This window comes from Cajanus cajan, chromosome 9 (genome assembly GCF_000230855.2).
Source record: "Cajanus cajan strain Asha chromosome 9, NIPB_CcT2T_4, whole genome shotgun sequence".
In the NCBI taxonomy this organism is placed as follows: Eukaryota; Viridiplantae; Streptophyta; class Magnoliopsida; order Fabales; family Fabaceae; genus Cajanus; species Cajanus cajan.
The window spans coordinates 49,894,289-49,911,345 of NC_138525.1; the positions used below are offsets into that span (position 1 = coordinate 49,894,289).

The window sequence follows — 17,057 nt, forward strand, 5'->3', positions numbered from 1 at the left end:
AACACAATTTGGCATCCAAGTAATGAAATCTTTGTTTATAACAGTTGTTTGGTGGCATTCCTTGTTCAACCTTATTGCTTTGGATTGTGTGCATGCAAATATAGAGGAACAATGGTGCAAGTATTTGAACCGCTTAAAATAAAGAGTCTAATCAGAATGCTCAAGCCTTTAGTTACTTGGGTGCACAAAAATTTTCAGGTGACCTTGATTTACCAATTTAATGTCTTTATTTTAGCATGTTGTGTTAAATTTAAGAGTTTGGACACAAACTAAAAGGTTTTATTGAAAGGATTCTAGAATTAAACTAAAGTACACATACAAAACAATGACATTAGCCTCTTCCCTACCAACGAGTTACCTTCTTCAAATCAGCTCCAGTCCGAAGCCTATCACACATCCTATTTATGAATACATGCATAACTGTCATACAACACAAAAAAATCTAATCCCAATCTTCCCTAAGTGCACACTTCCAAAAGAATTGTCAAAGGTAAAAAGATTATTCAAACCTATAATTTGGCACTCTGGTGGCACCTCCAATCAACTCCACTGCATATATTTGTTCCAATGGGCCAGAATGATCAAGCACCTCTTTCACACGTGATGCGATTTTTTCCAAATGTCTTTACAAAGCTCTTCAAATTTTTCATGAGTTATTGTGCTCCTGTAAAAAAAAACGAGCCATGAATAAAGAACCTTTAAGTATAAATATATAAGTCCCAATGCCCAATCTATCTCTAAATGAGACAACCAGTTAACCTAAACAACATCAGTACCTTTCTGTTCCCTCACGATTGCAATGGGAAACACCTCCGGCCTCCCTCATTTCTTCGGCCCCATCCTGTTCAAAACACCTCCGGCCATCGTCGCTTCTGTGAGAAGTCACACTGTGCGAGACATTTGCCAAACCCACACGAAACACTAGCTTCTCAGAGTTTCATGCGAGAGGTTGAGAGTTCTCTTCACAAGAGGTTGAGATTTCTCAAAAGGTCATTGCTAAGAGGTTGGGTGCGAGAATGTGGTGAGAATTGAGAGAGAACACGGCAGTTGCACGAGACATTGAGAGCTTGCAAGAATGTGGAGAGAATTGAGAGAGAACATGAGGGTTGTGGGTGGGAGACTGAAAGGCCCGCATGAACTTAGAGAGAACGTGTGCGCATTAATTTTGGGTTTCCATCTAAGTCAGTTTTACACAAAAAAAATGTCATAGATCACTTATCATCTAAGTCAGTTTTACAATAAACTATTGTAGATATGTTCGTGTTGGATATTCTACTATGGTTATTGTCTAAACCGTCATAGATTATGTTCATTTTATTTATAAAAATGTCACTGCATCTTATTCTACATCATTTTTTTAATAAATCATCTTAGATTGAGCAACTTAGATTATTCAAATTGTAGTAGTGTTTGTCCCCAACTTATCTTTGTCGTCATTGTCCTCCTCTTCCTCATTCTTGTGCATGTCTAGTTAAGAATTTTTTCTTTTTATTTCATCTTTTTTCCTTTCATTTTCTATTGATATTAACTGCATTTTTTCTTGTAACTTCTTTCATAACCTTCATTTGAATTGCAACTTAATAAACACGAGAACCAACTTTCTAATGTCAAGTGCTTCTTTAGCGTTAACATTTGTTTGTTTTCATCTCTTCTTTAACGACAAAGGGAGATATGCAACTTTCTTGGCTTTGAAATTGTTTAGATTGAGATCTTCAACAATGTTGGAGGGAGATTACCTAGTTGCGTGCCTAGCCAACACGACAATAGAGAGGAGGATCTAATTGTGTACTTGCTTGACATGGCAAGGTGGAGAGAAAAAAATAAATGAGAGAAAACACTTTTTACATCAATTATCATTATAATTAACATAAAAAAAACACACTTTCTATGTCGGCTCTTTGACCAACATAAAAATTTAAAACTTTCTTAACCACTTGTATATATGTTGATTGTGGAAACCAACATAAAAGACATGTTTTAATCAACATAAAAAAGTGCTTTAAAAATAGTGTGAAACTCTAATTCTTTAAAAGTACCAATTATAGGGATGCAATTACTATGTTAAAAAAATTTTAAGTTCTTATAATTGTTTATCTTTATTACAAGAGTATCTACAATTATGTTGTTTTGTTCCAAATTCAATATGTATTCTAATTTTTCATCTACTAAGAGAAATCAGAAATTAACTACATAAGTGATATGTCATGTAGTCATTTGTTAGGAATACAAGGGGGTTAATGTGAGGGGAACTTTACTAATGGAGAAATCAGAAATTAACTACATAAGTGATATGTCATGTAGCCATTTGTTAAGAATACAAGGGGGTTAATATATATGAGGCAAACTTTACTAATGGATCATGAGCAAATCACATAAGTAGAGTTGTTCATGGATCGAATTTTTTGAAAATCTTGAAATGATTCAAACTAATCCATTTTTATTAAGTGGATCAATTAACCAATCCATTTTTTATAAAGTGAATCGATTTTATTTCTTAAAAAAATGGTTTAATTTTTTTTTAAATTGGATAGATTTGGTATAATTTAGTTATCTATTTTTTATTGACATATGGATCGGTTATTTCAAAAAATGAAATGAACCAAATTGATTCACTTTGTAAAAATGGATTTGATCAACCAAACCTTTTTTGCAAAATAAATCAGTTCGATTTTTTCTCAAAATGGATCGGATTTTATAATTTGGATCATATCAGTTTTGGATCATTTCAAATCGGTTTGGACTTTTTGCACACTCATATACACAGGTGAACTTGATACTATATCTTAACCAAAAACCTTAAGGCATTTAGTTTATGGATCTTTCTCACTTATATATTACTCAACATACACACCCTAAGGCATTAGGTGTTAATAGATTTTTGTTACTTAACTTACCCATCTCTATCTAATGTGGAAGTTCTCATTTACACTTGTATATATAAATATTTTTGGCAAAATGGATCTCATACTTGCATTCATCACCTTCCATTGCCTAATACTTATTTAAGTCAGTCACCTAGTCAAACCTTCGACTCTAATACCATTTGGTTGGAATATGAAAAGCGTTAACATCAAGGAGAACTTCATTAGTGGATCATGAGCAAACCACACAAGGGAACTCGACACAACATCTTATTCTAAAAACCTTAATGTATAGGTCATTCTTACTTATATTTACTCAACATAACCATTTCTATCCAATGTGAGATTATTCAAATTTGTACATCAACACCACTAAACTTGAAAAAATGAAGCAACTTTAAAGAAATGAACTTAATTAGCAATAAGAGTTCAAATTATACACAAGGTGTTAGGGTTTCTTGTTCCCTAACCACATAATTGCATTCAACACATCTTAATAATAAAAAAAAATCATTAAGACATTAGGTTTTTGAGTTATTTCACTTATATGTTACTCAATATAGTGCATGTTTGGATACAAGCCCATAAGGACTTTTAAGAGATTTTCTATTAGAAAATACTACTTATTTTCAGTAGTGGACCTTTTAAAATTCTTTTTAAATTGTATCCAAATAAGTTCATGCTTATCTTTATCCAATGTAGGATTTTACATTCACATTTTTACACCCATACCATTTAAATCAAAAATATATAATGAACTTGCTTTAAATAAATGGACTTAATTAGCAATAAGAGTTTAAATTATACATAAGGTAGTGAGATTCCTTGTTTCGAAACCATGAAGTCCAACTACACATGGTGAAAGAGACAAAAATTTGAGAAGAAAATGAGGAATCCAATAGAAATTGGTGAAGTTGATTTTTTTTTTTTTAGTTGTACAATTCCACAAAAATAGCAATGGAACAAGAGAGAGATCCAAAAAGAATTGTGTATTCAATCATTAAAATTATCAAGATTTAAGTGAAAATAATATTAATTTGCAACTGTTTATAGATAATTAAGTCTTCTCTCACAAAAAAAAAAGTAATAAACTCTACTCAATTTGAATATGATTGTTTTTAATAGAAGGCAATTGGCTGGAGATGGAGTAAGTGATCCATAATCTTATTGAAAATCGTCAAAGAGATTGGTGATTGATTCCGATCTTGTATGAGGTCATACTTTGTCCAAATCTAAACTTTTTATTTTAAAAATTACAATATTGACCCAAAATAAAAGTTACTAACTTGTGTCATTGAAATTTTAATCACAAACTTAATTTAAAAGAAATGAGCTTAAATTAGTGGTCATATTTAATTGATTATTTACACATGTAATATTTAATTTATTATGTTAATTTTTTAGTAATTTTAAATTCTTAATATTTGTACATAAAATTAAATTTTAAAATAAATAAGTTGTATTATAATCATAATTATAATTTGTAATAAGTATTTTATATTTAAAATTTGTAATAAATACTTTTAATTTCTTTTGTTCTGTTGTTTTGGTTCAATGGATCTAGCTAAACTTCAACTTGAAATCATTAATGATAAAAAGGCCCTTCATGTGTCCTTCTCCATAACTGACCCATCACCAACTAAACATGATGCAGATCTTTCCTTCCAAGCCCTAATTGCACTCTACCTTGTCATGTTCATGTATAGTAGCCCAAAGCATTCTGGCCCTTACATTCTCAAATTATTACTCCCTCATATCTTTAATATAAAATAGTTATAATATAATTATATACCCTAATATAAGTTGTTATTTCAGTTCATTTTATTGATTTTATAAAAATAAATATTAAGAAAAGAGGCACTCTTTGTCTTCATAGAAAAATGAAAGGTGGATAATTGTTTTTAAATGGATGAGCAGTTTTTTTTTACTAAAAAATATGGATGAACAATTTTTTTCATACATATCTTTTCCTATTTCATCTTTAGTATATATATTAGTAGATTAAAAATTATAATATAAAATAAGAATATAGGTGATTTTCTAAAAGTGGACATCAAAAGAATGTATCGTCTTTTTATATTATTATAAATTATAATATATTAATTTTATCTATTATGAGAGTATAAATATTATTTTTTTATCAAATTTTATGTATTAATAAATTATAATTGGGGAATTCAAGATGTGAGAAAGAATATTTATTATTTCAATTTTTTTATTATTTAATAAAAACATATACTCACAATTAAGATAACAAAAAAATTAATACTTTACAAAAAAAAAATTATAAAATATCTTATAAAAAGAATTATCATTTTTTAAAATTGTCTTATAATAAAAATTGAAGGTATATTCTTATTATAGATTTATTTAGTTAAGATTAGGGGATAAATCTTCTCATAAAAGGGTTAAGGGATAAATATGTATTTATTTGTGTGTTAAAATTTACATCATGAACAAATTCAACAAGTCCATGTTAGTCGACACCTTTAAATATTGGCTCCTATATTGTTTTCTGTAAAAGAGAAAGAAACTAACAATGTATTCCCACGTGACTTGAGTCTATGAATGAATGTCGTAACTAGCTCTTCAGTTCAAGAGCCCCACGTGAAATACACGTGGGATTATGATTGAATTGCTTGACTTCATGTGTTGTTGATGCTCACAAAGTCTGCTTTATTATTAAAGGTCAAAAAAGATGTTTTAATCATTGCAATGTTTTAATAAATAAATGGTTTTGTTAATCTCAATATTAAGTACTTAAAAGAATACCAAGTGATTTTAAAAGATAAAATAAATATTTCACATGAAATAAAGATTAAAATTTTCTCTATTATGATTTTTGGCATCGTTGACAGACTACCAAGTGATTTCAAAAGATGAAATAAAGATTTTACATGAAATTATAAAGTTTAGTTCTAAAATCTTAAAATTAATGATAAAGTATTCAAAACTAATCGATGATAATGAAAGTTATAGCGGATTTTATATGGGTGGTGATGGACAAAATTTATAAAAAAAATAAAATAAAAAAAAAGATAAGAAAAAAAAAATATTCAATCATTTTTTTATTTGTAAAAGTGAGGGTGAAATATAATGAAAAATGATGAGTCATTCATGAGATTTTTATTATTAAATTTTTTCTCATTGTCTATAATTTTGAGGACATTTTAATGTTAAAAGGGTATTTGATGAAATCAAAATCACAAGATGCAGCATAATTAAAAATGGTAAAATAGGTTTAACTCAATGAGCAAACTCAAATAGCTTATTAAAAAGGTTGGATTGAACTCTAGAATTATTATAAGCTTGAAAAAAATTGGGCCAATTTAGCTGAGCTTGATATGTTAGGTTGGGTTTCAAAAATATAAGCCTAATGAGCTAAGTTCACTCAAAAGTTTATAGTCGATAAAATTTTTGGATTGAATCAAATCCACATAATTTTCACACCTTAGCTCATGACATCAATTCACCTACTTGTCATCTTTAATCACAATGTGAGTTGAAGAAGGTGGTCATGTTGTTCAAGAAGTAGTAACATCCAATCCCATTTTGTTACAAAACCCTAAACTTGATGGTCCAATAATGTCACCCTTAGTTTCATTAAAAATACAAAACAAAGAAAAAAGGAAGAGAAATGATCAAGTTGCTAGGGTGTCATCTAATGGTTGATAATAAGAGAGAATGAAGATCTAATTACATACAAGGGATATCATAAACTCATATTCCTCCTTTTTTTTATTACTTTGAGCTTAAAAGTACTTTTAAGCTTTCTCAACTTACATCAAAACATACACTACATGATTCAATTTGTAACAAATTCCTATCATTATGGCCTTTTTTAAGCAACTAAGGGAGATAAAGAATCTTCACTCATACTTATAATAAATAAATTATTAACTAGTTTAAGATAGGGGTGGCAAAACAAATTACAGCTTGCAAATTGACCTACTAGCACGTAAAAAATTGGTGGGTCAAACTAGGTATTTTGGCTCATCAGCCCACTTGCCCACCTCACCTAGCTTGTTAGCCTGTCGGGCCAAATGACAGACTTAGGTTAACTATTTTTTTGTTTATTTATTATGTTTACCGTAAATTTAATTAAGTTACTTCATATTTATTTTGTGTATAATTTGTAATTACAATAAATTTATTATGTATTTAATTTATTTTATTATATGTAATTTGAGATTTGTTATGTAATAAATTTGTTATAAGAGTTATGAATATTATTATAATTAGTTAATTACATATTTATTTTGTTATAAAACAAATAAAATCAAATCAGTTGTGGATCAAGATTTTTTTATTATTTAGATACATTGATTTATGTAAATTCTTTAGATATTGAGAAAAAAATATGTTAAAAAAGTAATTCAAAATAGATATACAAACTTTTTTTTTTGCAAGCTGACGAGCTAATCTGCCAGCTTGCCCTTATGTAGGACAAGCTAGAGTTTGTGGCTTATTTTCTTCTAATAGGCCAACCCAACTCAACTTATTTTTAATGGACTAATGATAAACCAAGTCTAAACGGATCAGATTGATCCATTTTACCATCTTAATTTAAGATCACTACATATCTCTGGTCTCGATCAATCTTTACATAACACGTATTCAAAATTTTCATTTTAAAAAGTGAATTAATAACATTCAACTATATGACATATAGAGGTTAATCGAGACTTATTCAACACCATGATTTCTACCTATAATGGCTAGTCTAAAGAATTTACGCATGCTTATTTTTACTAAACTTTAACGTGAATAACACTAATCTACATTTGTTAATTATTAAAAGTATTTATTCAATGGATGGAGATATTTAACGAGAATTGGCTGAGAGCTTGATTGCATTTGAATAATAATGAAAAACTTTACTTGATGCATAAATGAAAACTTAATTTTACTTGTAGATCTTCCCATTTAAAAAAAAAAAAAAAAAAACAAGAGCGAGGACATGGTAAATTTAAATTATTCAATTTGTATCGTGGTTTCTATTTTTCAAAAAAGATTTATAATGTGTTTGAACATACGTTATAGACTCGCGTAAATTAATCCAAATTTTCACATCTTGATGCAAGAAAATATGAATTGTTGCATGAAAATGTTGATCGAAACACATAGTTACTCGTAAATCGTAACTAGAAGAGCGTTGACACGGCTCATTTGTACAACGGTGCATTTTGTTGAATCTGGGTGCAGGCCAAATATATTAAAGCCCAATACATTAAAGCCCAATAGTTTTTTGCTTCCATATGATATCAATTTTAGGCAGATGATAAACACACTTCCACTCTCGTATAAACACACCCCCTTTTTAAAAAAAATATATAAAATGTCTAAATTACCCTTAAAAAAATGAAATTCTTAAATTTACACTTCCTTCTTCGCACCCCGTTCCCCGCACCCCCTTCCCCGCACCACCACCACTACCACCACCACGACGCCGCTCTCGACCTCGAGGACCAGAAAATCCGTCGCATGAGGCTGCTAACCCCAATAATTTTCTTAATGCTGATATTTTCTGTTTCGTCGAGCCCCGAGCTTGTGGTCCTCCTTTGAGTGTGGGTTCCATTGGATGAATCTCAAGTCAAGGTTCACGTACATAGCAGCAAGAATGGTGCAGTGCCTATTTATCGTTCTCGCTCGGGAGCCAAAACGAACACGCCTGCTACCTACTGTACTGGACCTTCGACCAGGCATTCTACCCTTGTCGAATCGGAACCAACCACCACTGTATTGCGCTCGAACAGTTGAGCGGCCGCCGACCAGCAACTTCCGTACCGTACACAGATATAGATTCATTCTTCATACCTGGTCCAACTTCACAACCCTTCGCGGGTTGGTCAGAAGTCAGTCTTGTTTGGTAAGACTCTATTGAACAAAGCAAAGAAAAGAGGGGGGGTGAGGGGAAGGGGGGTGCGGGGAAGGGGTGCGGAGAACGGAGGTGCGGGGAAGGGGGTGTAAATTTAGGAATTTTATTTTTTTTAAGGGTAATTTAGACATTTTATATATATTTTTTTTAAAAAGGGGGTGTGTTTATACGAGAGTGGAGGTGTGTTTATCATCTGCCTCAATTTTATCCTAATTGGGCCATCCCTTAGTAGTCTTTTCTTTATGGCCTTTTTTTTGGGTTTTTTAATTGAACAAACTTTTTAAAAAACTTAAGCTTGACTTTTGTAAATATTAATGAACGAGCTAGATCAGGCATTATGTAGTTTGTGTTGCAAGTCCTTTGAAGTGTATTTGAAAAAGTTATGAAAATTATATTATTTTAATAATTGATTGTATAAATAATTAGTTATAATTATAACTGATCATGATTAGAATGAAATTTTGTTTAGATATATTTGTTAAAAAATGATTTTAAGATGTTTAATTTTTTGGAATAATTTTTTTTATATGTAGTGAATTAGTTTAAAGGAAAAAAAATTATTGAAAAATAATCATAAGCTTCAATTCAAATTTTTAGATTCTTAACAACAACTTATTTTTCAAAAAAAAAATGTAAATTTAAAGTGTTGTTCTAAACATATAGCTTATTTTGCAAACTGTTGGAAGTGAAAAAATTAATCTGCTACAAACATGATCTTATACCTTTTCAATCTCTACTGTCATATGATGATGCCACAAAATATATAATTATTGCACTAATCATGAGAGGGGGGAAATAAGATAAATTCTTTTTATTTTTTCATTTATGGAATCAAACATAGTACCAAGGAAATTTATTACAACTCATATTCTACTCAATCAATTGAATTAGACTTCCTTAATAAATATTTTTTAATAAATATTACTTATTAAAGTTAAATATATTTTTTATCCTTAAAATATGGAAATGTTTGATTTTGGTCTTTAATTGTAATTTTTTTCACATCTCTTTTTGAGAATGATCTTTTAAGTCCCCCAACAAATTTTGTTAAGTTAAAATGCCAATATGGCTAATTAATGGTTTAATATATTATCATTTGTCACATGTAATTTTTGTTGCATGTGACACTAATAATGTTACATTATATATGTTTGAGAGATTAAAATTGATGTTTTATATATTTAAAAGAGCTAAAACTTTTAAAATTAAAAAAAAAAACAGAATAAAACATTATTTATACATTTAGAGAACTAAAAACATATTTTATAATGTTTATTTACATATTAATCTTTACGTATAATAATAATAATAATTAATAAATAAATAAATAAATATATAAATAAAAAAGACTCGTGGTTTTATTAATGTGTGTAGCATTAATCATTTAGTTTCAAAAATGATCTTTAGATCTATTCCACCTGCTTAATAACAACCTCAGCCAAATAAAGAATGAAAACTAATTGCAACCTTCTGACATTAGAGAAAGCTTTGCAAGTTCAAGTGTTGATCTCAATCTTTTTTGTTATTCTTTCCGCCAAAGTATTGCAACATATATCTTTCTTAATTTTTGTTTTGCTATACTATTCAGAAAAAAAAAATAAAAAATAAAAGCTTAGTTAACATTTATCACTATAGCAGCACTTTACTCTACTCAATTATTGGATTCGTTGACCCAATCAATTGTAGGCCTAACTTTTCTAAAGGTGAATAGAATTGATTTTAATAAATTAATTATGAAGCATGACTAAGATATATATTTAAATTTACTACAAGAAAATTACTATATAATAATACACATCTTATAATAATATAATAGGTGTTACTAAAGATTATTTTTATTTATGTAATAAATATAATATATGTTGGTATATTGTTAAAAAGTGCAGATATACATATGTTATAGTGATACATAAAATATGTTATTAAATTTTATTTAAAATTAATACTAAAATTATATATAATTATATGTCAAATAAATATATGCCTATGAATATTGTATCTTGTTTTATCACTATATATAATATGTTTGTATATCACTATATATAATATATTTTGTAGTGATTAATGTTAGTATATAAGGATTTTTCCATTATAATAACTATTATATTTGATGAGAAAATTGATTTTAGTAATATTTCCTCAAACATGTTCCTCTCTTCCCACCATCATTCATCTAGCTAGAAAGAAAATTAAAATAAAATGTTAACAATATAATGACTGCCACGTACGTAGGATAAATGTTTGATTATTCACTGTTCAATGCTTCCATTGCATATGTTATTGTCACTTCCCATGCCTGATCTCTACCATACAATTAAGAATTAGGTGTCTATCATGAATTTTGGAACAAAATTCGTATGAAAAGTCAAGTTATTCTATATTTTCTTTAAAATAACATGGATTTTTTTTGTTTGAATTGAATAAAACTATTATAAATAACAAAATTCTTCATCTAATATCTAACACAGTTTTATATTCAAATTCAAAATTACTGACTAAGTTAATCATTTATGGATTAATTCATGAAATTTATGGATTAATTCATGAAACACGTGTCAGTAAGTAGTTATCATGAACCTTTCATTTTCGAGAGACTCTCCCGTACCTTTGCATTTTGGAGGGTTTTGGAACCTTTCTTATGTGGCATAATTATAATGGTCAAGTAAGCCAAGTCACTTAAATGAATAACAAATTTTTAGAAATGGTAAAATAGTCCTCAATGTTTGGTAAATTTTTGGATGGACCACTTATACAAATAGTATATCATATACCCTATCACACAAGATTAAAGTTTCTGAATTTTTTATTGAAATAATTATTTTAAAAAAAAATTACCAAAAATCACATGTTCCAATGCATTGATGAAACAACTATTGACTAGCGGAACGGGCCGTTCTGAAACAAGAACGGCTCGTTCCCGATGAAATAATAACACATGAAAAATAGATCAGAACGGGCCGTTCCGGACGAAAAAATAACACATGACGAATGAATCAGAACGGCCCGTTCCGAAATCAGAACGGCCCGTTCCGATTTCAAAACGACCCGTTCCAGATTCAAAAAAACACATCACCAGTTAAACCAGAACGGACCGTTTTGATTTCGGAACGGGCCGTTCTGGACAGATAGGTCAACATATGGAAATAAACGTGAGCACACATAGATGGGTCATCCAATGCAAGGTCCATTATTTCACATACAAGAATACATGCAATGGTACATGACCAATTCTATCTATTTTCTATCTGTGTTACGACTATTATCACAAATCAACATAAATACTAAATCTTAAACCCTAAACACATTTAATTGTGTATTTCTTAATTGATGAAGCATTGACAAGCAGATACATCTAGATAAGTAGATACATCTTGACACCCTTTCTCATATATTTGGTAGTATAGGAGTTTATATTGTGGTTGGTATTGTATTATGGGCCTTAGTATAAGACTTTTTGGGTTTTTAAGTTTATTGGGCCTAGTTTTGGGCTTCATGGGTCTTTGGGCTTTTGATTACTTCAGAGCTTAGTGAGCCCAATGGGTTTGGTGGGCCTAAGGTTCTCTTTAATTGGGCTTTACATGGATGACCACCTTTCTCATATATTTGGTAGTATAGGAGTTTATATTGTTTGGTCTTGTATTATGGGCCTTAGTATAAGACTTTTTGGGTTTTAAGCTTATTGGGCCTAATTTTGGGCTTCATGGGCCTTTGGGCTTTTGATTACTTCAGAGCTTAGTGAGCCCAATGGGTTTGGTGGGCCTAGGGTTCTCCTTAGTATAAGACTTTTTGGGTTTTAAGCTTATTGCGCCTAATTTTGGGCTTCATGGGCCTTTGGGCTTTTGATTGCTTTAGAGCTTAGTAAGCCCAATGGGTTTGGTGGGCCTAGGGTTCTTTTTACTTGGACTTTACATGGATGGCCACCATTCTCATATATTTGGTAGTATAGGAGTTTATATTGTTTGGTCTTGTATTATGGGCCTTAGTATAAGACTTTTTGGGTTTTAAGCTTATTGGGCCTAAGTTTGGGCTTCATGGGCCTTTGGGCTTTTGATTGCTTCAGAGCTTAGTGAACCCAATGGATTTGGTGGGCCTAGGGTTCTCCTTAGTATAAAACCTTTTGGGTTTTAAGCTTATTGCGCCTAATTTTGGGCTTCATGGGCCTTTGGGCTTTTGATTGCTTCAGAGATTAGTGAGCCTAATGGGTTTGGTGGGCCTAGGGTTCTCTCTACTTGGACTTTACATGGATGGCCACCATTCTGATATATTTGGTAGTATAGGAGTTTATATTGTTTGGTCTTGTATTATGGGGCTTAGTATAAGACTTTTTGGGTTTTAAGTTTATTGGGCCTAAGTTTGGGCTTCATGGGCCTTTGGGCTTTTGATTGCTTCAGATCTTAGTGAGCCCAATGGGTTTGGTGGGCCTAGGGTTCTCCTTAGTATAAGACCTTTTGGGTTTTAAGCTTATTGCGCCTAATTTTGGGCTTCATGGGCCTTTGGGCTTTTGATTGCTTCAGAGATTAGTGAGCCTAATGGGTTTGATTGGCCTATGGTTCTCTTTACTTGGACTTTACATGGATGGCCACCATTCTCATATATTTGGTAGTATAGGAGTTTATATTGTTTGGTCTTGTATTATGGGCCTTAGTATAAGACTTTTTGGGTTTTAAGCTTATTGGGCCTAAGTTTGGGCTTCATGGGCCTTTGGGCTTTTGATTGCTTCAGAGCTTAGTGAGCCCAATGGGTTTGGTGGGCCTAGGGTTCTCCTTAGTATAAGACCTTTTGGGTTTTAAGCTTATTGCGCCTAATTTTGGGCTTCATGGGCCTTTGGGCTTTTGATTGCTTCAGAGATTAGTGAGCCTAATGGGTTTGGTGGGCCTAGGGTTCTCTTTACTTGGACTTTACATGGATGGCCACCATTCTCATATATTTGGTAGTATAGGAGTTTATATTGTTTGGTCTTGTATTATGGGCCTTAGTATAAGACTTTTTGGGTTTTAAGCTTATTGAGCCTAATTTTGGGCTTCATGGGCCTTTGGGCTTTTGATTGCTTCAAAGCTTAGTGAGCCCAATGGGTTTGGTGGGCCTAGGATTGTCTTTACTATAAGACTTTTTGGGTTTTAAGTTTATTGCGCCTAATTTTGGGCTTCATGGGCCTTTGGGCTTTTGATTGCTTCAAAACTTAGTGAGCCCAATGGGTAGTATATTTGATAATATAAGAGTTTATATTGTTTGGTCTTGTATTATGGGCCTTAGTATAAGACTTTTTGGGTTTTAAGCTTATTGGGCCTAATTTTGGGCTTCATGGGCCTTTGGATTTTTTATTGCTTCAGAGCTTAGTGAGCCCAATGGATAATATATTTGGTAATATAGGAGTTTATATTGTTTGGTCTTGTATTATGGGCCTTAGTATAAGACTTTTTGAGTTTTAAGCTTATTGGGCCTAAATTTGGGCTTCATGGGCCTTTGACCTTTTGATTGCTTCAGAGCTTAATGAGTCTAATTGGTTTGGTGGGCCTAGGATTCTCTTTACTTGGACTTTACATGGATGACCACCTTTCTCATATATTTGGTAGTATAGGATTTTATATTGTTTGGTCTTGTATTATGGGCCTTATTATAAGACTTTTTGGGTTTTAAGTTTATTGGGCCTAATTTTGGGCTTCGTGAGCCTTTGGGCTTTTGATTGCTTCAGAGCTTAGTGAGCCCAATGGGTTTGGTGGGCTTAGGGTTCTCCTTAGTATAAGACTTTTTGGGTTTTAAACTTATTGGGCCTAATTTTGGGCTTCATGGGCCTTTGGGCTTTTGATTGCTTCAGAGCGTAGTGAGCCTAATGGGTAGTATATTTGGTAATATAGGAGTTTATCTTGTTTGGTCTTGTATTATGGACCTTAGTATAAGATTTTTTTGGGTTTTAAGCTTATTGGGCCTAATTTTGGGCTTTATGGGCCATTGGGCTTTTGATTGCTTCAGAGCTTAGTGAGCCCAATGGGTTTGGTGGCCTAGGGTTCTTCTTAGTATAAGACTTTTTGGGTTTTAAGCTTATTGAGCCTAATTTTGGGCTTCATGGGCCTTTGGGCTTTTAATTGCTTTAGAGCTTAGTGAGGCCAATGGGTATGGTGGGCCTAGGGTTTTAACTAGAAATGTCTTATTTCTGAATCTGGAACCGGTCGTTCCGATTTCAGAACGGTCCGTTCTGGTTTAACTGGACATGTCTTATTTCTGAATCTGGAACGAGTCGTTCTGATTTCAGAACGACCCGTTCTGGTTTAACTGGACATGTCTTATTTCTGAATCTGGAACAGGCCGTTCTGGATTTGGAACGGGACGTTCTGGATTTGGAACGGACTGTTTATGTCTATTCTTCATGTATTGTTTTTTCATCTGGAATGGCCCGTTCTGAACCTGAAAACCAAAGTGTAGAAGTTGCGTAAATAGAATTTTTTTGGGTAAATTATTTTTTTTAAAATTATTTTAATAAAAAAATTTGAAAATTTAGTGTATATAATAAGCTATTAGATTAGATGCATCTAATGGTAAAGATTCATAGTACATGGTAGACCACTTGGACTTCAGCTTAAAATAAAAAGGACTTAATAACAAAATTTTATAATTTCAAATTTAACTTGACATGGCACACTTAAATGAAATGTCTTTAAATTATTGGTCCACATATAAAAGGTACCAACCAAAACCCTTTGAAATGCGAGGGTGCAGTAAACTTTTTCTTCATTTTCAGCACCTACAAGGTTTAATATTCTCCAATATATATGAATAAAGAGGAAGTGGTGTTGTATATATATTCCAAATTAATCTGCTGTCACTTAATTACTAGTATTAAGCTCTCACCAGAATACTTAATGACTCTGTCCTTATTGGATGCGTGGAATAGACTCAGTGTCCATTCTACTAAATTAATTCAAGTTGAATTCTGTGCTTCTGTAGCATTAATTTACTTTGATTATATATGTTTCCCCACATATCTATTTTATCACAGGGTCCATACTCCATATGCAAGCAAGGCCATTGTAGAATTGTAAAATTTATTTTATTTTAGTAAAGTGAATAATTTAACTAGAAATTAAATTATAGTATTTAATTAAAGAATATAAGTATGAAATCATTTGGGTTAACAATTTCTTTTTTAGAGAAAAATGTTATTAGTGATATATTTTCCTTGAACTTTAGTTCATGAATTTTGAAAGAAAAAAAAACATGTTTATGAGTTTTAAACTCACTAAATGTTTTGACACCATTCATGATAACAACTAAAACATTTAAATTATTAAAAATATATGTGAAAAAATTATTATATATAACTTAAATGTGAGAAGAAGAAAAAAATACACTAAATAAATAATATTATATTATGAAACTAAACAAATGATAACTTATATTTTGTAATACTATATATGTCTGTATATGTTAATTGTAACTTAATTATTTTATATTAAATGTACTTGATTTTTTTTTATAAATATTATTATAATTCTAGCTACCATCGACTTTCTGCATTCATTTATTTAATTTCAAAGTAAGAAATTATATAATGTTAAAAGTAAAAATTTTAGTGACTGAAATAAGATATTATTATTGATATCATAAATTTTTTTAGTGAAATACAAAATTAAAAAAGATTAATATTAGTTTTCAAGTTATTATTAAAAAACATTTTAATTTATTAGATATAAAACACACAAAAAATGTAAAATATACTATTAAAAAGTTATTCAATTTTAAATTTTTATTAAAATTATAAACAACTATTACATCAACAATATACTATCTTATATCAGTCATTAAAGTATCAAAAGAAAAATAAAAATAAAATAATACAATTTTATAATATTATATTAATATATTAATTATTTACCATTTTTTTTTTCAAACTTCATTTTTGAGCAACAAAATAGTTCCACATTATCCTAAACATGCCACATTAGCAAAACTTATATACGTGAATTTCATTAATGTAAAATTTTGGTTTGAGCAATTGAAATTACAAAGATTAAAATCACCCGGCCCATTAATAAATTATAGAGTAAAAAGCACAACAAAACCTTAATTATTTTACTTAAAAAGTTCTTTGTAAGGTCCTTAAACTATATATATATATATATATATATATATATATATATATATATATATATATATATATATATATATATATATATATATATATATATAAATCATTAAACATCAAAAAAATAATTACGCTAATTAGTCCCTCCTCAATCTTTTGCTTGAAGATTAAGAATGAAATTGGAGAAAACAAAATATGATGGATAAAATTATAAAGAAAATAACGTAAAAAGACGTGC

The 17,057-nt window shown here is 30.3% G+C and overlaps 1 long non-coding RNA gene across 1 annotated transcript; it reads right to left on the reverse strand.

Annotated features, from left to right (window-relative positions):
• Positions 1–257: 257 nt before the first annotated feature.
• On the reverse strand, positions 258–1,505 carry LOC145951760 (uncharacterized). Its single transcript, XR_014429677.1, has 2 exons — positions 777–1,505; positions 258–664 (listed from the first exon to the last, which is right to left on the reverse strand). It is a non-coding gene; the product is annotated as an uncharacterized LOC145951760 (long non-coding RNA).
• Between the last annotated feature and the right edge of the window lie 15,552 nt (positions 1,506–17,057).